Genomic DNA, 24454 nt, shown 5'->3' on the forward strand with positions numbered 1-24454 from the left:
CAGGTTTTGTCTCAGTAACGCGTTGCACAAACAAACAGATAAAAATCGGAAGAAAAAAAACCCCAGACTGACTCCACCTTCAGTACAGGAACAGAAGAAGCCTATTTCAAAGTACATGAAAAAAAGATACCAATCCTCATGTTCTTCACAGGACGACAGCTGAAAAAATATGGAGCTGTGGATATGTTGAGTGGGTCTTTTGAAAAAAAAAAAAAAAAGACGATTTTAGTCACCTTGTGTTCATCAGTAACATAAAATAGCTGTTTTTGAAGGTCAGTGGCATGCTCACAGTAGTGGGGTGTACCATGGTGGCCATAGTCTGGCAGCTGGCAGCACTCCCTCTCTTCTTTTGTCCACTCGAGCCATTTGATGCCATTGAAACAGGGCAAAGGCAGAGAGTTTGAGAGAGCAATAGCAAAGTGTTAGTGTTAAGGTGCAGAGCAGCGTGATGCAATGTGAGACAGAAGCTAAACGAGCTCTCTTCGGTTTATATGTGGACTCTACTCCCTAAACTCTCACCCAGTTATTAACTTATCTTACACCCTCCTCTTCATTATCATCATCATCATCATCATCCATTGATCCTTCAGGTCAGTTCTTTTATTCTGAATGAAAGCTTAGGAGGAGAGGGAGGGGGTAGTGGGGCGGGGGACTAAATGATGTTTTTAATGCTTTAAAAGTTCCACACCTGCGAGTGCAAAGACAGTTTGAAACCTTATCTCCTGCGCTTTGTGTATCTCCCTTTTCTTTGGTGCGGGATATGAACAAATTGTGCATTGTGTTTAGGCAGGGGCCAGAAGGATTTCGAAGGAAGGAAGCCAGCGAGTCCAGGCTCTGCACAGCAGTAGCCTGAGACGGGAGCTCAGGAGTGATTCCATGTGTAAGATTCCTTCCTTCTCACGGACAGTGCTAATGAAGTGTGTGCACCCTTTGTTAGACGGGCTTAGCGTTACGGCAAGCATTTACTGCACAGACTCTAGACTAGAAAGATATTATTTTAAAAAAAGAAAAAAAAGAACAAGAAACACGGAAGGGATGAATCTCAGCTAAGGCCCTGAAATACATTTTGAAGTATTTTTTTTTCTGTATTTTTTAAAAGTTTGATACATTTCCTGAATTGCGTTAAATATAAAAGTATGCAAGTGGGAGTACATCACCATAGAGTTATCAGAGTCTTTATCAGAGTCCATATCCACTGTCATGCTCTCTTGCCTCTGCTCTGCTGAATGCAGATGAGGGGGGAAATTAGCCAGTGTGGGAATATCAGAAGAGACAGATACCCGTGTCACCATGTAGCCTAATAGAAAGACTCCTGTTTTCAATTATAGCCAGCTGTAATGATAATGCGATGTGAGCAGCAAGACAATAGTACAACTGCTGCTCTACAAAGTCACTGTCTAGTGTCTGAGAGGGAGTGTGGAGAGGGAGACGGGAGAACAGAGGGGAGGGGGTGTTGAGCTGAAGAGTTGAGGAGGAGGCAGAATGATGGGAAGGGATGCATTGGAGGAGCAAAGTAGTAAAGTGCGAGGAATAAACCTTGTTTTTTAACATCTTTTTAAGGACATTCACACACTGTCATATGAGAAGAAGGAGGGGGAGCAAACCTAAATCAAACATGCACAAAGATCTAAATAATGGCTTAAAATGTACTTTAGCGAGTACTGTTGCTGTGTCTTGTCTGACAGAACACAGACAAATCACATCCACAAATGAGCCACTCCAGCTGTTGCTTTTTTGTTTCCTTTCCTCAAATCTACTGTGTTGACTTCTGTTATTACCGCTGCCAAAGTCTTCATCGCAGTTCTCCAAGGGACTGGAGAAGCTACCAAGTAGATTCAAACACAGCAAGCTTCCAGCTCTCTCGACCTATTTTACTCCCACTCCACACTCTATCTGTCTTGCTAACCCTAGCGTGACCCAAACATGCGGCCAGTGAGTTCGATGTGTTTTCTATGGACATACAGAGAAGGTATGGAGGCTCCAAACCAAACCTCAACCATGCCAGCCCTATGAGGGAAGGAGGGGCCCCTTTTTGAGGAAGTCATCACAGAGTCCAAATAACAGGGCCATCTCTGCCTGGGGCCCGCTGTCAGGCCAATGATCGATGGCCTCAGCCTCAGATGCCTGCCTTAACTGGCCAGTGGTGAACAAAGAGGGGCAAATATAGAGACAGAGAAGGGGTCATCCCTACCACTGAGGGACTGACAGTCAGCCAGAGAGAAGGATGGAGGGAGGACAAGAACGAAGGAGGGAGGGAGGTAGTGTAAACCCCAGCATGTTGATTGCTAGTCTCCTCTTTGATTCAAAAAACAGACATGTCGTGCTGTTTTATTTCGTTTGTAACATGTCCAGAAATCTCCAGCACTGAGACAGCGCTACATTTTAGTGATTGCAGCTCCCACAGCTGTGGCCACAGGAATGTAGCCTGCGCTCCTCGCCTCCTTCCTTTCCTCTCCATCTTGCTGTCTATCTCTTATTAAAGTCATCTCTCGTTTCCTCACCTCTGTGCCTACCCTCATTCTCTCAGTCTTTCTGTCCTGAGGTGATGACTCTGGCTCTTGTGAAGTCTCTGATTAACACTGAGAGCCATTTTACCAAGAAGGCCTTCTTTCTCGTCACGTTCCTCTTCTCTCCTCTTTCCATTATTCAACTTAGCTAGCATCTGTCTGAAGGGGGTGAAGCCCAGGCTAAGAGCACAACCCGAGCTATAAGCTTTGCCAATGGCCTGTTCTTGACAAACCAACTGCAGTGGCCAATGTCTCCCTTTAGCAATATCCCATCAGTAAATGAGAGGGGGGGAAAAAAACGATTTTCAGCCAGTCTTCTGTCCCCTTCCAGTTGACAGGGGATAGCTTATTTTAAAGGGTTTTAACAATCACTACTTTCCTTCAGCTGTGCCAAATGAGACTGACGAGACCCAAGCCCGACTCCAGATGTGCACAATGAGAAATAGGCAGTGTTATTGTGTCATCTGGCAATTTGGATTCTTTGAACAGTTTATGAACACGTCTCACAGGAAAGCCATGAAAATTGTCAATTAAATACAGTTTTGAGAGAACGGCGGGGCATTGTTGGTAATAAGTGAGAGCTGAAGCCCTGCTTTGGAGTGAGAGGGAGGCCAGTACGAGAGCAGATGAGCTGTTCTGCATTTGCTGTATATAAGTCAAATTAAGCTGAGTGAATGTATTTGACCCTTCACCCAGTGACTCTTTTCTATCACACTCCCCTACTCTTCTTCCTCTTATTCACTTATGTCCTCGTCTGATTGTAGTATGCCTTTAACCACCTGTCTGTTGAACTGTTCCACATCTCCACCAACATAATTGAATGTGGTTTCACATATGCATTCCTGCGTGTTTCTCCCTGAGAATCAGGACTTAATTTTTCTCTTATTTGTGTCTGTGAGACTGTCACCTCTCAACTGTTCATGAATACAGCCCATTCTCCCTTGACTCTTCTTTAATACCCAGGCTGTTAATCCTCATACAGGTGAGAATAAGGGGCATGAAAAACTCAATTTGCCAGAGGTTTATGTACAAAAACCAACCTGTTATCACAAAACTACAGACATATGTTAAAGGTGTAGAGGTCTAGGTTTAGGTTTAGGTTTAGGAAAAGGTCTTACTTTCACTTAAATTACAGTTTCCTAAGATTATCCCAACATCTTGAAACATCTTGAAAAAATATTCCTATTAGGGCACACTGCGTTCCTGATCAGGCATCCATATATGACACGTTGGTGATGGGTTCAGTCTTAATATTACCTGTCAAAGCACCAGTGCTAACGCTGACTTTGAGACACAAGCAACTAATGGGTCAATCTCTCAGACTTGATGCTGGAAAATTAATTCCACAACTTTCATCTAATGAGTCAAAATTATCATGTCAGGAGAGCAACAGAGAGCAAACTGACAAGCTAAAAACACTTTTGAATTTCTGTCAATAAATGCAGTTTATCTTAACCTAAGCCATTTTATTCTAGCAGAGGTGCATGTAAGAACATCAATGTCCAGCTAAAGTCACACACAGCGCTGCAGACTGGTCAGCAACCCCCTGGCAACCAGCAGTCGCTAGGGAAAATGTGCATTCACTGAATCCAAACCAACTTACCAATGAAAGTTTTAATTTCATACATCTGAATTTCAGAATGTAGCGGTTGCTGAAGGTCACAAGGACTTTTGCCTAAACCACACAGACAATTTCCAGCAGTTTGAATGTTTCTAAGGCGCACTGTGTTTCCTGCTGTCTGTGAGAAAGAAAATCTACGGATTATATCCCATCCAGATTCTCCCAGGATGGGATATAACGGCTTCAGCGTAATTACATTAAAAATTAATCACTTTCATTCAAATGCACAATAAACCCAGTTTATACTTTTATTGTTGAGTTTTGCTAGTCGGGATTACAAAGAATTAATTAATTAGAATTCATTGTTTAAAGAGGACGTTACCTGAAAAACTCATAAGGGAAAAAAAAGTCACTCGTCGGTGTAAAGTACATAATGATAAATGAATCTGTCTCTAGTTTACTTTACAGGCCTTTAATCTGGTTTAGACACTCTGAATAAGCACCTTAAGGACTTCAACTTTAATTAATGATCCTCTGGAGAGGTGACCAGGGCAGCCAATAATTAAAGCTGTTTTTCCTCACCGTGTACCTCACAAAGATTCCAATCATTTATGTCCTCCTCCTCATGTTCTTGTAACCCTGATTTCTTTGCGGGTAGCATTATCTTTGGTCATTGTATAACTTTGTTTAATAATGACGAGCATACTGCGCTGCAATACGTGTGGTATCTTCCTAACTAGTTCAACAAGTTGTAGTGGATCTTCTTTCCCTCAGAGGTCCAGACAGAGATAATTAACAGGAAGGAAATGATTCAAGTCTGTGCAACAGTGAGGATGATGTCTAGAGGAAATGACCACCGATGACCAACAGGAGAAGAGAGATGACTGAGTTCAAAAGGTCGTGTGTACGTGTTTGTGAGGTTGATGCCTAAGCGTGTCTGGCAAAATGCAAGCTTTGCTCTTGACTTTATTCCACTCAGGTAAATGATATAATTTAATGAGCAGTGTGCACTGAAGCATGTCATGACTAAGTCTGAATTCCATCATAGAAACATGATGCCTTCAAGAACCAACAGTGCACTTGATAAAAACAGGATGTGTGGTGAAATCATAGACTATGCCTCTATGCTGAGTCCCACCGTGCCAGGGCAGTACATTTTTAAGAAAATACTCTTATCACCTGAACTTAGCACCCTTGGTTATTTTAAAAGTGTAGATCAATTACACGGTACACTGTGAGAGTCAAAATGTTTGGTGAAAGTTATTACTGATGCCTGATGTAATGTAACCACATCGCATCTACATCTCGTGCATTCTTAACTGTGGAACAAAATGTACTCTCGGATCATTCGGTGTATCTAAGATATTATCTGATTTTCCTGAAAGAACTTGGAATCCAGTTTCAGTTGAAGGTACATGGTTGTTTAGCCCTTTATTGTTTTCTGTCTCTCTCCATTCCAGCTGCTTACATTACATTCGTCTGTGTAGCTACAAAGCTGCAGGTGGGCAGCATTAGAATGCTGAAGGAGGACTGCTGATCAGATTAGATTTTGCACTCGGTCGCTGCATTCATCAGTTGGTGCGTGTTTGTGTATACGTGTTTGTGTGTGGCAGATCATTTGGTCCGCTGCTTTAAGACAAAAGGGGCCCTGGTCCAGTTTACTCCCATGGGTAGGGTACCTTTTACCTAAAGACAGAAAGACAGAAAGAGAAAATGACACCACGCAGCTTGTTGGGCTCTCCAACATTCACTCCTCCACACTACTTTATGGGAGGGTCAAGGTAGTTAACCAGTGGCAGGCGTTCAGATGGGTTCTGCTCTGACTTCAAACAGGGAACATTATGGGCGTGTGCGCTCACAGGATATTGCACTGTAAGGCCACTGAACACGGCTGGGTTTGAGAGAGGAGGCTTTGTATTGAGCCCATTAGAGTCTTAAACCGATACTAATGAAGCCATTTCCTGTACAAACGGAGCGGCTCAAGGGAAACTGGTTCGAGTTTTTAATAAGACCTCTCCAATCCCAGTTAAGATGCTGAAATTTTTTATCTGGGTACTGAGTGGGTTAGTACTGGTTCCAAGCCGAACCTCCCTTTGGAAAAGTTAATTACACATGATTAATGGAGCGTTTTCCTTCCAATGATATCTGTGACAGCACAAAGCTGTCGTAAGGCTTGTCAGGCCCAATTCGAGCTGAATAAGTATTTATGTGATCGCATGTGATGGGCCTCCTCTCACCAGCACCAGCCCTCATCAATCAAGCCCTGCTGCTCGCAGTAGTGGGAAATTGGTCTATCAGCGCGGCTACCCCCTCCACCCCCGCTGCCACCACCGCCACCGCCACCTCCCTCCCTCCCCATTCAATCAGGCCTGAGGCTACAATGCTTCTTTAGCTCTTACTTCTGACCAACGCAGGGGTCACAGGGGGGAAAGTGGGAGCTAGAGCTGAGCCCATCCATTACAGCTCTTGTTTCTCTCGGTGGCAGCCGGACGACGGGATTCTATTAAGAGCTCCGTCTATTCAGCACTGAGATTACACCAGGGCCCTCTCTCCAAGCACACCTCACCACCAACCCCCGAGCCCTCACCAAAACCCTATACCCACCCTCGGGGCCTTATAGCCCTCCCCACCACCACCACTGCCACCAACCCACCTCAGCTCTGTCGTGCTTCTCCTCCCCAGTTCCACCCCCCTTCTACACTTCCCCCTGCTAGTGTTTTTTTCTTTTTCTTTTTTTTTCTAAACAACCAGAATGACAATAATCACAGAGAGAAAGATAGAAAAGAGAAAGAGACAGAAAGACAGGAGGAAAAGCTTGGGGGAGAATGAGAGCAGACACCCCAACATGAACCTGCTCTTGCCTGGGATGTGGACAAACACACCGTCTGCCTGTCCGAACAGGATTTGGCCTAGGAGCCGCACACACTTAAAGGGAATGTACACACACACATCCAGAAGGCATAAGCATACCCTCCATCTCAAACAGACACAGAGCTTCAGCACCTGGCTTGGAGATCGGGACAATCTTCCCTTCAGTATAAACACACTTAGATGGGTAACATCACAAACGCAACTCTGCTGCAGTTACGTCGTAAACACCCACCGGCACCAGATCAAACTGCCACTCCTAAAATGTTTAAGAAGCTCGTTTATCTCCCGCTGGCCTGAAGAGACTCTTCATTTACTTAATATGTGTTAGCTCTTGAGAGAGAGAAAGAGAGGGGAGTGCTGCTGGGGTCGTGCCCCGGCTTGGATGGATGGGGGTCTTCCTGTCAAGGAGAAGGAGAGAGACAGCGCTCCTGTCAAACAAACAGAAATTTAATACGTTGCTTTCTATCAGGATGTCCACAGTGTGTACATACTCTCTTGGGCTTGATTATGAATAACCCCTTCTATCTTATAAACAAGTAGAGTGAAGACATTCATCAGGGATAGAGAGGTAAGGGTGTGAAGGTGGAATGTTCCCTCCTCCTACGAGAGCCAACTGCTGTATTTCTGCAATGAAGGAGATGATAGAGAGCAAAGTATATCAGAGAGGAGACAAAAAAAAGCTGAAAAAAAGAATGGATGTAGAAAGATCTAGGGCAGAAGAAGCAAAGAAGGATTATCATTAAAGAAGCGAAAGGAAAGAACAGACAAGAGGAGGAAATGTTTTTTTGTGTGCATGGAGAGGGCACTCGGGGTGGGGCTGTGTGTGTGTGCGGTTTCACTGCATGGTTTGGAGTTTGGCAGCTCGCATAGGGGTTAACAGGATCGGAATGCTTCTTCAGTGGCAGCGTAATCAGCACCAACTTCCTCTAATTCAGAAACCCTAGGCCTCGCTCTCCGCCTCTTTTGTTTCAGCCGGTGCTGTGCTGACAGCGCGGAGGAAGCAGCCGTCTGACAGTCAGGGGAGATGTTGAATGTGCATAAACATGGTTTCCAGGGAAGGAGAAAGAGAGAGAGAAACTGACAAACTTCTGGGTGATTATTGTGTCTGTGTGTTGATGGCCGCTCGAGCCGTCTGTGCACCTAGATATACGTGGACTTGTCAGTATGTTTTGGCGGTGTTTTGCCCACATTGCCGGCCTCTCCCAGGGGAAAAAAGAAAAAGAAAAAGAAAAAGCAAGACGTGAGTGAAGGAGGCCGTGTGAAGGATACTCTACACACTAGCTGCCAGGCCAGTCATCTCCAGCTGCCAGCCTTAGACTTTTGTCTTTGTTAAATGTTCTGTGACAATGAGATTTTCCAAAGTGCCACCAAGATAAAGAAGTGGATCGAGAAGGGTGGATGTGGGAGAAATGGGAGGTGTGGGGGGTGGGGGGCTCTGATAAGAGCTGAGATGGTCTGGTCATAGTCCAGCAGCCCTTCATCACTGCTGCAGCCCCAGATATATCTCCTCTGTGTCTCCGAAGCACTCACATACACACCTTCATCATTATGTCTCTCTTACGCCTTCACAAACTAATACACATACCCAACAAATGCACCCAATTTCAACACACACACACACAAATACACCTCTATTCCATCACTACAGCTCTAGATCCTCAATCGATCCTCACAGCCCCTCGGCCCCTGCCAGACACCTGCAGGTGATTGATCCCCAAATCAGTCCCTCACAACCCCAGTGCCATAAAAACCATAACAACCCATCATAAAAGCTGATTTATCTTCACCTAGTGCCGGGCCTCACAGTTAGAATATTAACCCAAAAGTGTATGACACCAGAATGATTGGTTTGGAATTGAATGAACTTGGGGAGTATCGACGAGCTTGTCTGATGGGTCATATCAAGTCTGACTACTGAAATGTGCCAAGTGAGATTGCAATCTCTCAAACTGGAGCCTTCTAGAGACTTATACACAACAGGAGGAGTTTTGTTGGACTCTTTGCATTTGTTCATGTAAGTCTGGCTCTGTGTCTGGATGACTTGATAAAATCACAGATGTATTCAAATGTATTAAAGCAGACTGATTAATTATGCACAAGCTCCTGTTCACGTTTATCATGAAGCAATGTCTCAGTATAAACCAGATTTTATGATATGATTTTACACTGATTTGAAATTTTAAGCATATCATATATGAGCATGGTGGCTCAGGGGTTTGCACTATTAGACCCTGCAGTCAAACCCCAGTAGGTCCCTTCTGTGCAGATGTTCTCCCCTTGCTTGGCTTCTGGAGCTGTTTTTTCTTCTCATCCCAGGGCTTTCCAGTGGGCCAACTCACAAAAACAAAAAAGATTCTTAAACTTTAAAGGTTCACTTCCTTCTTAAATAAAGGTTTAACACCGATAGGTCAACTACATCACTTTCCTGCAGCCTTGCAGATATTTTATCATAAAAGCGAGCGACAGAAAGGTTGCATACAATATGAACAACGCATCACTTAGTCTGCTCGACATGACAACCAATTTTTTTCCTCCGTTGTTTTTGTTTTTGACTTTTTCTGCGTTGTTTTCGTGTGCGTCCGTCCATGTGTGTGTTCCTGCAGAAAATTGTGCCCAAGCCACATTTTAATGAAAGCTCTGGATCAGAGCGATGCCAGAAGCATGGTGTTCTGGCAGCAGCATCAGCATGTGCCCTGTACTCCGCAGTGCAACAAGCTCCTGGGTTAAATATAATCCCAGTCTAACTCAGGGGCCTCTTTGATGCTACTGAAAGCCAGTGAAGCCTTTAATGGGAGCCACTCCGTGTTCCTGTGTTATGTGTGAGCCGCTCAGCTTTCCTTCATTTTAAGGTTGTTGCAACTGATTTGTTGTTTTCCGACCTAATTCTGACTTTAATCATGTCCACGTACGCTGGGCTGGGTAGCAGATTCCTATGCCTGCATGTGCGTGTGGTCCAGGTATTCCTGTTGGGGGCGGGGGGGCATCTAAATGTGTTTAGAAAGCCACATTACTGGGACATGTCTTCCTTACAGGGACTAAGTTAACCTGAAAACATTAGTCTTTTGGGAGGTTTTTTTAGATGAATAGAGGTTTTAAGGTTAGGTTAGAGTGAAGCAGCAGTTATATTAAAGGTTAGTGAAAATCTCCAGGAAATGTAAATCAGTGTAATATCCTCTTGAGTCACAACTATGTGGGTTTCTTTATATGTCATGACGAACAGACTGAACACACTTCCACAGTCTGCTTACACAAGAATACTTTCCTCCTTTCTCACTTTTCAGTTTTGACTGCTTGCAAAGTTAGAATATAAAAATAGCCATTATACACTCATGTTCCCCCCTTTTTTTCTCTACGACACAACAAGCGCTTTTTCCCCCCCTTCAGTTTGAGAAAAAAAACTTCCAATAAAAGCAAATACGCAGAAGAAACAGTGTGCCTGTGTTTGATCTGCTGCTGGGTTTTTTTAGATTTCTGAGAAGTATCAACCTATTTTCAGTTGTTTCCTGTTCAGAATCAAGTTAGCTGTTATCACAAGGCTGTCGGGATCATTTTCTTCGGTCGCAGCGAAAAGCTGTAACGTCCTTGTCTGATATCCACCAACGTTAAAATATTAGCCTTCCAATTGGACACGGTGTGTCAAAGGCAGCTTGTCACAGTGTTACAGCTGAGTCCTGACTTTAAACGTGAGAAGAGAGCTCAATAAATGTAATGAATGTGTGACACTTGGACATCTGAAGTGCCGTGTTCAGTTCCATACCACTTTTACCTCTTGTACATAAAAAGCCTCTTTTAAAGATGATATCTATGAGCGTTTTAGAGCCAATTTGTTCTCCCTGCGGCAAAAGGCAACATGCTCTAATTACCTCCCCCCACCTTCTCCACTGAGGCTGGAGGTGGAGGTGGTGGGGAGGTGTTTAAGTTTCCAGTCTGTCCCATGCGTATGGGAGCCGTGTGCCCACTGAATTTATGTTTCACAAACCTGACCTTTGACACTTGTGCAGCTTTATCGCACCCAATAGCCCAAATACAGTGTGTCCCTATATGCCGAGGCTCTGCGGAGGAAGTGTCTGTGATTACCACAATCTGTACTACTTTGTGTACATCACTGGCAGCCCTCAGCCCCGTCTCCACTTCTCTTCCGCCTGACAGACTCTCAAGTCACTTAGGCCGCCATTGCTTCCTTCAAACAACACCATCAGGTTGCCTAAACCCAGTTGGCTTTGCATCTTATCTAATATCACATTCGCCCTCTCCTCAGATTGTCTGAAACAGTTTTCCTCTCATTTAATGCTTCGACTGAGAAATCCGTGAGTAAGCCCACTCAGTCGGGCATCGTGTCACTGACTGGGTCACTCAGGGCATAAGGCTTGGTGTTACTTCCCAGTTTTGACACTTTCAAACTTTAAAGTGTCGACTTCAAAACGATTAAAAAATACACCTACCCACAAGGACACAAATGAAAGAACCCTCTACTCTTTAAAAAAAACAGGAGAAAAAAGAGTGCGCCCTGGATTATGAGCTCAAAGAGAAGCAAAGACAGTGCCAACGCGAAAGAGACCATGTGCTAATTCAGCAAACACGCCGGGCTTGTTCCTCGCAGGCCGCAGAATTTGTCAAGAAATCATCCCTCGCTCTCTCTGCCGGAATGCCTGCCTGACCCCCGGCAAATGAAAATAATCCAAAGTAATTAGAAGTGAGCCGGTCTGGTCCTGAGAGCCCCCGGGCGGCCGGGTAAACATGGCGGAGGGTCCGGGAGGGGCCAGTAGAGAGGGATGGAGGGGGGTGTGTGGAGGAGGGAGGGTGCTGACCTTGTCCACATAAAGCAGTGATTTATGAAGTGCAGGGCAGAGCAGCAGGGCTTCTGTCTTCTCCCGCAGAACCAAATTACTGAGGTGGAGATTAACACGCCGCTCACAACGGGCCTACTTCCAGGCCCAAGGAAATTTTTTTATTTACATTTTCTCCTTTCATTTCCTTCGCCGTGTTTTAATGCTAATTGGCATATACACGGGGCACCGTGCACATCCTCTATTAATAAAGACTCTTGAAACTGCGCCACTCATTCTCCTGCCCGCACCTATTGGCTGATGAATGCGCTAATTACACTGTAAAAAAAATCCGTAAAAATACAGTACAATCTACCGTATAAACGTGAAGGAATTTTCCGTATTAGTCATTTACAGGTATTTTTCCGTATTTCTCAACTACTGCAATGCATTGTGGGAAAAAGGACCCAAAAAAGGAGGGAAAAGTCAGAGCAAGAGCAGCCATTAGACTTCTTTCAGGCTTCATCTGGATTTTGGACTCTGGAGTTGGAGAAACTGCCTTCAAATTTCCGTGGTAAGTATTAAAACAAATGTTTTCTTTTATTAAAATAATTTTTTTCAAAAGACTCCGCATTTTTATTTAGAAAGAATTGTTAATTTATTTGTTATCTGGTTTCGGCTGTCTCCAGACAAGTCAGGAATATTTTGCTGACTCATTTTTTAAATAATCGTTATTTAGGTTTAAAAATTTTCATTTTAGTTAATGTTAAAAATAATTTTTACTGTGATACCACCAGTTCTGCCCTTCAGTGGCTGAACCAGTTTTCATAAATATTATAGTTAGCTGTCTGTGTCTTTCTGGGTATTACACAGCTGTGACTGCTAACTAGCTAATTAGCGAAAGTCAGCGATGTAGATAACTGGGAAAAGGGAGAACTTCATGGTATGTATAGAGAGGAACAAATTATTATAGGAGTCTAATAAGTACTATATCAATACCTGTGTTTTACAGTTGGCTCTACTGTACACTTTAAAGGGTTTCGGCAAAATTACACTAACCCTAGTTTAAGCCTCAGACCTTCCTGGCTGGCGCTAGCAAATGCTAATGTTAGCCTCTGATTTGGGCTGCTAAAGTAAAGACTTTTAGCTAGCTGACCAGCATAGATTATTTCGGTGGTTAACAGACTGTAGTGGTAATATTGTTGAAAGTATAGTTTCACCTCATTACATTTACAATTATGTCTATTTTGTAGCACATAGAAATGTTTAGTTAATATTTGCAGACAGACACATTTTCCCTGTAACTGTGTTTTTACTCCAACATTTGTTGAAAATGTAATTTATGAAATGCTGAGCAGCATTTCTAGTATGTGGAATATTTTTGTCACCCCACTGTGCTAATGTGATTAAATAGTAATAATTATTACTAAAAAATTCAATAATTAATCAATAATAACTATATCTTGATTGAATTATATTGTAAGCGCAGTGCTGGTGTGCAGGAGCTTTATATGCCTTGTGGGGGATGCTGACATATTATAAACTGTTATGTCTATATCAAGCTTTTAGCCAAATATAAGCAGAGATATTTGTGTCTTTCTTAAAAATTCAGATCCTTAAAGATTATTTGAGAAATGGATCAACAGCTATTACTACTTGAAGTACTCTAAATCCTGCAGTGGAAAAATATCCCTTATTTCACCTTTGATCACACACTTTGGTTTTCCAGTGCAGAGCAATGGCCAAGCAAAGGAAAGACTTCCCCGAGTGAAAAAGAAGATGAAGATACAAGCTGGTGATGATCCAGAGCAGCTGGTCTCAGGAAATGAAGAAAAACCCTGATCACCTTTTCCACAGAAACAAGGTGAGTTTAATGTTGTGGTTGATTTAGTTTTTCAAGGTATGTATGTTACTTCAATTATAAACTGCTTTTGTTGCAACAGAATGTTGTTATGTGTATGCAACTCTACGTGAATTATAATCATTTGTAGGGCTGTGTGATATGACCAAAATCTCGCATCCCAATATAAGACATATCTCTCCTGATAACGATATATATCACAAAATAGTGCATTTTCTGTAAATTCTGTGATTCTCGGGCAACTCGACTTATGTGAAGTGTTTTCAGTTTGGCGTCGTGTACCTGGAGTCGAGTGCTTTGACCGATGCATGAAACTATACATTTTTAGACATGAGTTTAAATGGCCGCCATTTTCTTTCTGAGTATTTGTTACACGCCGTGCTGCGAGGAAAAGCCTGTTCTAATGTTTGAGTCTAAGGATTATCTTGAGCACTTGACGGCTCTTTTTTGCTTTTCATTCGTAAACTCTCTCGAAACTCTTTCACGTGATTCTTGTGTGGGTGGTTAAAGAGGTTTGTCGTGTTTGAGTGGTGGTGGGGACCAGTTTGTGGCATAATTTGCATAGTACAGTTTTCTGGTCCGTGTCAGACTTTTCATAACCAAACCATGTCCATGTTACAGAGGTAGTCCCTCGTTTAACAATAAGGTCCTCGATTTGTTTTGACTGGTCCATCTGCTTGGAGCTAGCTGGTTCTGCCTCATCCTTGCTGGCCATGCTGGTATTCTCTGTGCCTTCATCTGCGTGGTGACTGTAAGCGCCATTTATAGTTACTTGATGTTCTTATTTGAGGTCATTTGTTTGATGCATATTCTGAAATTTTATGTTTGAGAATAATGTATATCATTTCAGTTCATTTTAAAAAGTCTCAACAGAAACTTGAGCTTTATTGTGAAAGGTTTATGTGGAAGTCCGTCCATAGTGTGGTTATTTTAAGTATAAGAGAAGGAGAGAACTTTAAGAAATAATATAGCCACTACAGTGACCATCACAACCACGAAAAAAATATTGCCGTAAACAGTTTATTTTGCAACACCACAAAACAAATGATAGCGTATAGCGATAGACATTTTTATATCGTCATCTGATATATATCGTCATATCGCACCATCCTAATCCTTTTTTTGTTTCTGTTGTTTATGTTCAAGGTAAAAAAAAATCATAAAAATACAAACTTTTTAAAATGTCTTGTTGTTTCTCTTTTTTCCTCAGAATAAATTGCGACTAGTCTCAATGGCTGAGATGGAGGAGCAACACAGCGACACGTCAACCTGACTGCTGCAGTTCCTGTATGAACTGAGCAACTCTAAAAATCCAAGGAAAAGCTGAGTGTATTTTATTTAAAGCTCAGCTGGACCTTGCTGCATTCAGGACTTTGTCACACTGGTATATGAAGAGTGGTAACAAGAGAAATTGTGCACACACAACGTGTCACTTTATGCTTGCTCTTCTCCAGCCTCTGGTGTCACTTTGTAGTAATTATGTGTGCCTATGCCAAGAGGCACACATATTACTATTCCTCGGATTTATTATTATTATTATTATTATTATTGTGTGGATGCCCTAAAGGGCTTCCACACTATTGAGTTCCTGTTTCTCTTTATTCTTTATTATTCCTCTAGTTGCTTCCGTACACTTTTTGGCACTTAACTACTTTCTCAGTTTTCAGCCGATTTTTTCAGTTCAAACTCTATACTGTTCTGCTCTTTCTGCTAATGATGGCTATGACTTTTGGTGTTTATTACTGTTATACTTTTTAAAATATTACACTTTTTCCTTTTTAATTTGTCCCATTGAAATGAATGGAAAACTTCCACAATTCTGCTAAAACTTGCTTGTCTTTGAAACTTAACTACTTTGTCATACTTTCACCTAGAAACTCCATTCAAACTTTAAAATGTTCTCAGATTATTGGGCTATTCCTGTCTGATTCAGCTTTTTCAGATCTTCTACCGTTTTAATCTTATCTCTCTTTAAGTTTTCAGTTGCAAAATTGTGATTTTCAGAAAATACATGCGTTGCTATGGTTGCTATGCAATTAAGTCAGAGTGAGTGCTGGTCCGTTCTGAATTTTCTCTTCATGTCTAAACAACTTCTTGCTACTGGCTCAATTTGCACTCAACCCCACAAATTATACATCAAAACGTAGGTATTTTTGCTGGCTTTCAGGCAATGTCACTATCTTTATTGTGAGATTTACCGTTTTTTCGCAATTTGCCTCGGAGTGACACAAGGTCTCAATACTCCCCATTCAAAGTCTATGGGGAGGTTTTGAAATTCAGAGCTGAAATTCTGTAACGGGAGGCATTTTAAAATCGCCATATCTCTTTAACAAAGCAAAGTTAGGACATGAGGCTTGTGCCAATATATCTTCAGACACTGCTGACACTCACAGTGGAAGCAGTTTTTACAATTATCTTACCGTTGAGCAATGAATTACGTTTGTTTGAGGGGTGGAAATCTGTCCTTCTCTCAGTCTTCAAACTCTGGAAATGAAGCCGTTTCTTCTCTCGTCATATCTCCGCGACGAAGGTAGAACGAGCTATGAAAATCGCAGTCAAAATACACCAAAATCCGCTGATTCACCCAGTACAAGAATTATGCTGCTAGCCCTCCTAGTTTTTGAGTTACACGACATTTTGTAACTCCAAAAAATGGCGTTTTTCGCCTCTCACCGCGATCTATTTTCTGACTGCCCAAGTATCTGTCTTTCAGACCGCCGCCCCCTTTCCAGGTGGCACAATCAGTAATGACACGGCTCTGCAGCTCAAAGGTCGTGGGTTCAATCCCACCTTGGTCCACGTTTTTTTTTTTCACTACAAATTTATACACTATCACAGACCTGTAATTTATATTGCTAATTTATTACAATTCTGCAAAGTTTTATGATTTTAGCAGCTTTTCTAATATGGACCTCTCCATGGACCGCTCCATGGCAGAAACAAATACACAGCCTGATGAAGCAGACAGAGGCAGTACCTCTGATTGGTGAATTTGAGCAGAACCAGGTTGTTCTTTCATTTCATTTCTTTATTTATTTCACACATGGTTCAACAGTGTTTCTTTTTCTACATACAGAACCTTCTGCCTCTTTTCAGCAGAAATTCTGCTCATTCACCTCATCTCTTGTATTGGAGTGCCCTCTTGTGGCGCCTTTTGGGTAGTGCCTTAGTAAACTTGAACACTGCAAAGAAGTGGTATCAGACTGGTTTGTAGTGGAGGAATTTGTTGCCAGTTTCTTTCATCTTTAATCCGTATTCATGTTGTAATCTAGTAACTTTTGTGGCACAAATACCACAATATGGCAGAAACACTATGTTTTGGCACAAATACTTTGATTTGGTATACTTTAGCTTCTTCACACCCTTTTCAGCAAAATTTTCATTTTTTCACCCCTTCAGCACAAATTCCATTTTTGGGGCTGTTTTCAGAAAAAAAAAACTCTTTTCAGCAGAAACTCTGCTGATTCATCTCTTTTCAGCGCAAGTTTCTGCTCCTTTGCCTCTTTTCTGCAGAAATTCTGCTGATTCACCTCGTTTCTGCAAAATTTTCAACCATTTCACCTCTTATCAGCGCAATTTTCAGCAGTTTCTGCTCATTTCACCATAATTGTCAGTCTCTCCATCTCTTACCTTGTGAGAGTGAATTTGGCACAGTGAGATGAGTAGCCGCCTTGCGCCCAGGAGGTCCAGGTTTGAATCCTGCTCAAGGCAACATTTTTTCACCACCATACAACTTTTTGCAACTTTTCATCTTTTTCATCTTTTCAGCAGACAGCTTCAGCGTTAAGGCATCCACACAGCATTTTCGCAGGAAATGCAAATTTTTCTAGTTATTATTATTCTCCAGTTTCCGCCTGAAATTTTGCAGCGAATCTCGCCTCGCAGTTTTGAGACAAGCTTCATATATGTTACCTCATTTTGTGCGGCCGGATCTGGAATGGTGTGCTATGACTTTTGGTGTTTATGAATTTTATAGTTTTTAAATATTAATATTTTAGTGAAAATTTTCCCGCGCTCCTCTGCCAAACAGTTTTGACATTAGGGTTACATATGTTAGATCATTTTGTGCGGCTGGAGCTGGACTATTATGTTATGACTTTTGGTGTTTATAACTTTTATAGTTTTTTTAATATTAATATTTTAGTGCAAATTTAGGCCAATTCATCTTTTGGCGCCAAATAAACAGACTTCATTTGTGGTGTGTTGGCTCTCTCTAGTGGTATGCCGGGAGTGGTACAGCCTGTGTACCCTTATTTGGATTACCGTAATGATGACAATTTCAACGGTGCGCACAGCGTCGCTGCTTTCAGGAGCCCTTGGAATTTTTAAGGTTGCGCAAATCATTCAAAAGTTACGGTAATGCTTGGTGGAAAACTCAATATCCCACAATTCATAGCACGCCTCTACAGAGTGAACAATGGCGGCCACCACTTCGTTTTATATGTCTTTTATTCGTGTTTCTAGGTCACAAAATAAGCTTTTAAGATATTTTCAGGCGAGAATGTAGGTGTGTAAACTTCAAATATCTGCTTGTTTTATCAAGACATCCCATATTTAGCGACAGTGCTCTGACTACGTCGGTCCTGCCTGACAGCTAGCCGGCTACCTAGCTGGCTACCTAGCTAGCTGCCGCACTTGGCTGCAAATGGATAGCGAGGGGACTCTCTCTGTCGTTTCACCTCCCTGGTCTCTCGCAAATGCTCGCATAGAATCGGAGTTACAGCTGGATGTGGAAAAAATAACTGAGTTGTTTGGTGGTGGAGCTACAACAGAGGGCAGCTACCCACCGGTGTGTGACAGAAAGGACATGCCGCCAACGAGACATATGAGGCCGGGCAGGCGATTGCTAACGCGGTGGTCAATCATGGATCAGGGAAAGCGAAGGCAGGAGCGTGAGGTGAACTGAATTTCAGGTAAGAAGTTATGAACTGCACTCTATTTGGGTCAGATATAAACCGAGTTTAGGTGTAGTTTATTTAGCAGCAGTTCTCTTATGTGTTGCTGATAGCTGGCTAGCTAGCTAGCGCCGCTAGCATAGTTAGCTCGCGCCCGCTAGCAACCCTTCGTGAAAAAGCACCCAGGCTTGGCTTATATTGAGGCGGGTGAAACTCGTGTCAGCACCGGTCGCTCTCTATTTGGGTCAGATATAAACCGAGTTTAGGTGTAGTTTATTTAGCAGCAGTTCTCTTATGTGTTGCTGATAGTCGGCTTAGCTAGCTAGCGCCGCTAGCATAGTTAGCTCACGCCGCTAGCAACCCTTCGTGAAAAAGCACCCAGGCTTGGCTTATATTGAGGCGGGTGAAACTCGTGTCAGCACCGGTCGCTCTCTATTTGGGTCAGATATAAACCGAGTTTAGGTGTAATTTATTTTCGTTGACCTTTACAATCGTAATGCCACGGGAGTTTATATACAGCTGTGTGCGTATTAAGTTACTGACGTTGGACTTTATTTTATTCATTAGGGTTAGTTCATAGAGTTGCCGTGCCGTTACATAAACGGAATCGTCCCCACATTCAGAGAAAACATTATGATTTATTCTGTCGTTACTGAAGCCTCCCTGTCATTCTCTCGCGTGTTGAAACGTCAATCATGAAACTGATCAATGATCGGCTGTTCGCTCTTATTTATCGCGCTAAACAACAGCAGCACGTTTAAGCTTGATCAGCTGTTGTTAGAATTCTTTTGATTTTAATTTCTAGTATCAGCTGATGTTTGCTGGAGCATGAAGATGAAATCAGGAGATGTCCTTACTGAATCATCAGAGCTGAACTGGTGATGGAGAAACAGGTTTACACTTTAGGTGACATGAATGAGTTGAAGGAAGTTATGAGTTGTTTCTGAGAGACAAAGACCAAGCTCCTTTTTGTGTAGCTGACAGCTGGTAACTGTGCAGGGGCGGATCTAGCAAAGCTTTTGGGGGAAGCTAGGGCATTAACAGAGAAAGGTGGACACAAAGATATACTTTTCTTTCTTACTCTCATATAAAATATTTAGCTTTTATTAAATAGTTATCTGAATCTCACAACCAAAGTTTGTATAATAATACACAGGATTGGCTGTAGACCATTGTTCATAATTCAGAACACTGTGTAAAAATAACAAAAAACAAAAAGTGAATGCATGTGTGAAAAGTGGTCTATAATGTAATGCTTCAAAGTGTGTTCATGCAAACATTGTCGGGTCTGCCGTGGTACAATGGGACTTCTGCTCATGAACCTGTGTGCACAGCGTCTGCAAATCGGCGCTGTACAAAGTAACTTCATCTTTACACAAAACTGTAAGCTGTCATCTGTGAAGCGTGAGCGGTGTTTGTTTTTACCATAGTTCATGGTGGAGAATGGCTGCTCTTCTGAGTTTTGCTCTCTGTAGCCGTATGAATGGCAAACTACAGTGATTAGCAGCGGCATAGGCACACATAAAATTTCTTCTGAAATTTTCGCTTTCTAGTTAGTCTTACTATTGTCTTATTTGTTGTGATTTAGGGTGTGTGCGCACAAGCAGAGGTTTTTGTTCGTAACCGTAACCTCGTTTTCAGAGCCTTGTCTAACATTTAATGGTCGTGAAATATGTCAGACTTTTTCCTCTACTTAAACAGCTAAGAGCATTTGAACACAGTGGAGAAAAAGGTGTGCATTAAGGATTTTGAACTATGATGTTTAAGTGTTGTCACTGCTGAGGATCCTTATTCACTACGCTGCTGTTTACAGTTTAACTTTTCATCAGAACAAGCACTTCTAATTGTACTTTGCTCCTCACTGACAAAACAAGTCTAGTAAATGCACTTTTATCTTCAAGTTTGGGACAGTAATCTGTCTTAATTTATTTTGTGCTTTAGTTATCATATGGGGAAAAGTTCTGTGGTTATCTATCCATCCTGTTTGCATAAACCCAAAGTTCAGGAACATCTTCTTTAGATCTGTTCAGTTTTATTCATGTGGCACGACTTAAACAGTCAAGTATGTTATATTGTAAGCTAAAGACCCCAAAGAGTTAATCTCGGACAAATGTTCACACAAATGTGAGTTACATTCACTTCATTAATGAAGTAAATGCAATTCAGTAATCAAATGTGTTTGGCTATAACTGACTACATGTGTATACTGTACCATAAGTGGACAGACATGGATGTAAACCACACCTTAACCATTTGGCTGAGGCAAAACTACCACAAGGCAGTGATTCTAACTAAAAGGTACTCTGGATATTATTAAATGTGAACATATCGTTAAATATGACTTAACTATATTTTTTGTTTGTCAGGTGTCCTGTTTGAAGAAAACACTTGGTAGCCACTTGAATGAATGTAAATAAACACATTTACATGAGGACAACCTGATTTCAAGGAAATAAAAATGCTTAAATTTGAAAGTTTGTGAGTTAATTTGTTCATGTATCAGCTGTTTAGTCGTTTTATGACAAGATGGATGCTGTCGTTATATTTTAGTATAGTGTTTGAGTTAAGGAGAATAAAAGAATACTTAACATTAATTGTACCAATGTTGTTGTGTATGAAGCACAAATTAATTTAAAAGTTTTAATTTATGAATTTTTGAGCATATGGTGTACTAGGTTGTAATTGCATAGAAATGTACATTTAAGAATATAAAGAACTATATTTAATGAGTTACAGTGAAAAGAAGTGCTTGGAAATAGTAATATAAACAGAAATTTCAATTTTTCTATTAACGGAAAATATCAGTTAATGATACAGAAAATATACTGTGAATAAACGGAATTTTCCGTTTTATAGCTGAAGGAAATGTCCGTAAATAGTACAGAGAGTATACTGTAAATCTACAGAATTTTCCGTTTTATTATTTACAGAAAAGTCCGTCAAACTTCCGTAAAAAAACAGAAAATGTACTGGCAGAAAATTACCAGGACATTTTCCGTTTTTCTACGGAATCTTTTTTTACAGTGTAAAAGACAAAGCCGCAGAGTGTTGTGCCGTCTGGAGGCTGACGTCTCTTTGAGCCCCGGGTGACTCTTTTTTTTTAACCACTTGATTGAATCGCCCCACATTTAGGCAGAAATAAAAAGCGCGGAGAGGGGAAGAGGTGGTTGTGGGGTGGGGGGCGTGTGTATATAAAGTCACGATGGAGACTTAATGCAGCTTTTCGCCGTGTCAATAGGAGGTCTCGTCATGAACAGTGGAACTATTTCATGTGGATTTGGCCGCGATATTTTCTTTCTCTCCCCTCTCTCTCGCTCTCTCCTGAAGGATGTGCTGGAATGCACCACACAGGCCTTCCCAGTGTTTCCATGTGGCCCCTCGGCTGCAGCGGGTATAGGCTCTCCAAGTTCGCTTGCTGCTGGAGTCAGTTTGCAACCCACACGGGAATCCCCCCCTCTTCTCCAGCATGTCCCATCTGACTTTGCAGAGCACCGAAACTTAAATCACTTTTCTTTTTTTTTTTTCTAAATAGAAGAAAATGCTGAAAAGATATTTAATGTTTTTTTAAGAAGAAGAAGGTGTGTTAGCGCATGAAGCCGAATCTCAGATAATATATGAAGCTGCTTGATCTTATAAGCAAATAAAAAGTGTCTACATGCATGTATGAATTTGTCTTTGCGTGATCGAACTCCTAAAAACAAACAAGAAAGCCGCAAGCAAGAAAGGGGCCTGTTTGAGCAATTTGTGCCTGCTTTTCAAGAATTTCACAGCACTTTAAACATTATCCGGATGCTGTACGTTTTAAGCCCCCCCCCCCATCAAATAAGTATGAAACGCTGTGTTGCATGATATAGTCGGAACTAACATACCCTGAAGCCTGCGCGTGTTTGGTTTGTAATTTGTTGATAAACAGCTTTTCCACCGCGCCATCCCACCGTTTGTCACAATCATTATGACAAAAGCGTGGAAATAATTCTGATAAAACGGGTCTATTTAATCCGGGCACATCAGAACGGCGTTTACGGCAAACAAAATATAAATTAGAGCAACGACTCGCAAATCATTCTCGCGGTTTATTAAAGGAACAAGTGTTTTAAATTCACCCCCATCGGTCTCTTCAGCGCGGACTCGAGAGCTTTTTATGGCAGCTCGTTCAGGTGATTATATATTCAAGCCGTACACATCTTTCATGGCCCACCTAGCATCTACACGCCTTGTTGTGTAGATGTTTTGCGCACAAGATTGAAAGTCAACAAAAAAAGTAGACTTATAGCAAACTGGGCTCGTTACTGGGCACTTTTTTTATTATTATTTGTAATTGATTTTTTATTGTGTTATTATTTTATCGCGTGACATCTGGAGTCAGTTTTCCCCTTTGCCAAAATATCCACAAACTCAGATCGCTTGGATGTGTAGAGATAACGCAGTGCAGCTGCTCAGCGCTGTCATAAATAGACATTCAAGTCACCAAATTATACGTCACAAATGTGCAGGGTTTTATTCTGAATTTGATTGTGTCGTGAGGGATTTTATTATGAAATGACAAAAGTCCGTGCTGGGTTTAGCTCACTTGACAGCAGCAACAAATCGAATCACCTAATTAGTTTTTTTTAACTCTCAAGTCCCCACTCACACTTCTTTTCTGAAGTTCAGTTCAGCTGAGCACGCCATCTCCTGACTGGAGAAAGAAGTGCAGCTTTTCCTTCACGTGCCCGCGCATGGAGATGGAAATGGGTTGCTCGGTGGGTGTGTGTGTGTGAGAGGGGGGTGGTGCGGGGGTCATACCACCGTTACCCCAATTTACCCCCGGTGATACCACAAACCCCGCGAGTTTGTCCTCTTTCTCTCACACTTCCTCCTTTTCACAAAACCCCTCGCACTTCTCTCTCTATCAGGATCCTCGATCAGGACCCGGAGAGGCTGTGAAGCAATCACTTTCCCAGATTACTTGTATTTAATACACAATGCATCATAAAACAAATCCCTCATCCTGACAGGAAGAAAATAGAACAGCTCATTCGACTTGAGCTTTCCCAATTTATGGCTAAATTAAAAAGGGTTCCAACAATGGACAAGTCGAGGAGAGGCAGGAAATCAATGACCGGGCGGACCGGGGTCTCTCCTCGGTTCTCAAGGAGCTCGAGACGATGGGAATCGGTGGCCGGGTCCTGCCTTATTTACACATGATTTTTCCTGTCTTTCCTGCACATTTGCTCCGCGATTTCGCAAAACAATGGGTATTATCTGGGATGGAAGGTCAATGTCACAGTGTAAGGAGTTATCCATCATCATCTGCTCTCATCAGCCAAAGCCCCGCTCTCTCTGGCTTTATAAGCTGCCTAATAAACTCCGCTCACTGACAACAAGGACGTTTCTGTATTATTCTCTACCCTTGTCAGATCGTTCACGGTATCAGTTTCAGCTTTAAACTCAGAGATTAAAACACACACACACTCAAGAAATACAATGTCCAACATTTGGTCTCATCTTGATGGCAAAGCAGGTGCACGAAGGCGCACACAGAGCTAAAAGTTTTTTTTTCTTTTCTTTTTTAACGCAGATTCAGAAATAACTACCCAAGCTGATGTCTTCTTTTAGATCATTTTGAAAAGTAAATGTGTTGTGTTGTATGTAGAGGTGAGCTTTGGAACGCAGGTGAGTAGGCCAGGGTCCTAAAATGTGGCGCATGGGCATCAAATGGCCCCTATAGAGATTCCCAGATCTCAGCGTGTGAGAACAATTAGGCTGTTTATTATCATTACTATTATTATTACTATTATTATTATTATTATTATTATTATTATTATTATTACTCGTTCCCCCTCACATACAGCTCAAATCTGAATGATAAGATAGCTCAAATAAAAAACGTGTAACACACTGCAGCCCCTTTAAATTCAGTTCTTCGGGTTACTAACGCCGTAAAACGCCGGAATTGTCGAGAGGTTTAAGAAAAGGTGGATCATAATTCACGACTTTGATGCATATGTGCC

General features: G+C 41.9%; 1 protein-coding gene and 1 long non-coding RNA gene across 14 annotated transcripts in view; both read left to right on the top strand.

Moving 5' to 3' along the window:
* mecom (MDS1 and EVI1 complex locus) overlaps nt 1-24454 on the top strand; it is a 135366-nt gene that overhangs the window by 82837 nt on the left and 28075 nt on the right. The window contains exon 1 of one of the 13 annotated variants that reach the window (XM_039622887.1): nt 18416-18479. The exons of the other annotated variants lie outside the window; for them this stretch is intronic. The gene's annotated coding sequence lies outside the window, so the exon portion shown is untranslated. Of the gene's footprint in view, nt 1-18415; nt 18480-24454 lie in introns of those variants that run through there. 13 annotated transcript variants of the gene reach the window in all.
* On the top strand, nt 12122-15103 carry LOC120443673. Its single transcript, XR_005615585.1, has 3 exons — nt 12122-12279; nt 13435-13569; nt 14777-15103. It is a non-coding gene; the product is annotated as an uncharacterized LOC120443673 (long non-coding RNA).

This window comes from Oreochromis aureus, linkage group 14 (assembly GCF_013358895.1).
Source record: "Oreochromis aureus strain Israel breed Guangdong linkage group 14, ZZ_aureus, whole genome shotgun sequence".
Taxonomy (NCBI): domain Eukaryota; kingdom Metazoa; phylum Chordata; class Actinopteri; order Cichliformes; family Cichlidae; genus Oreochromis; species Oreochromis aureus.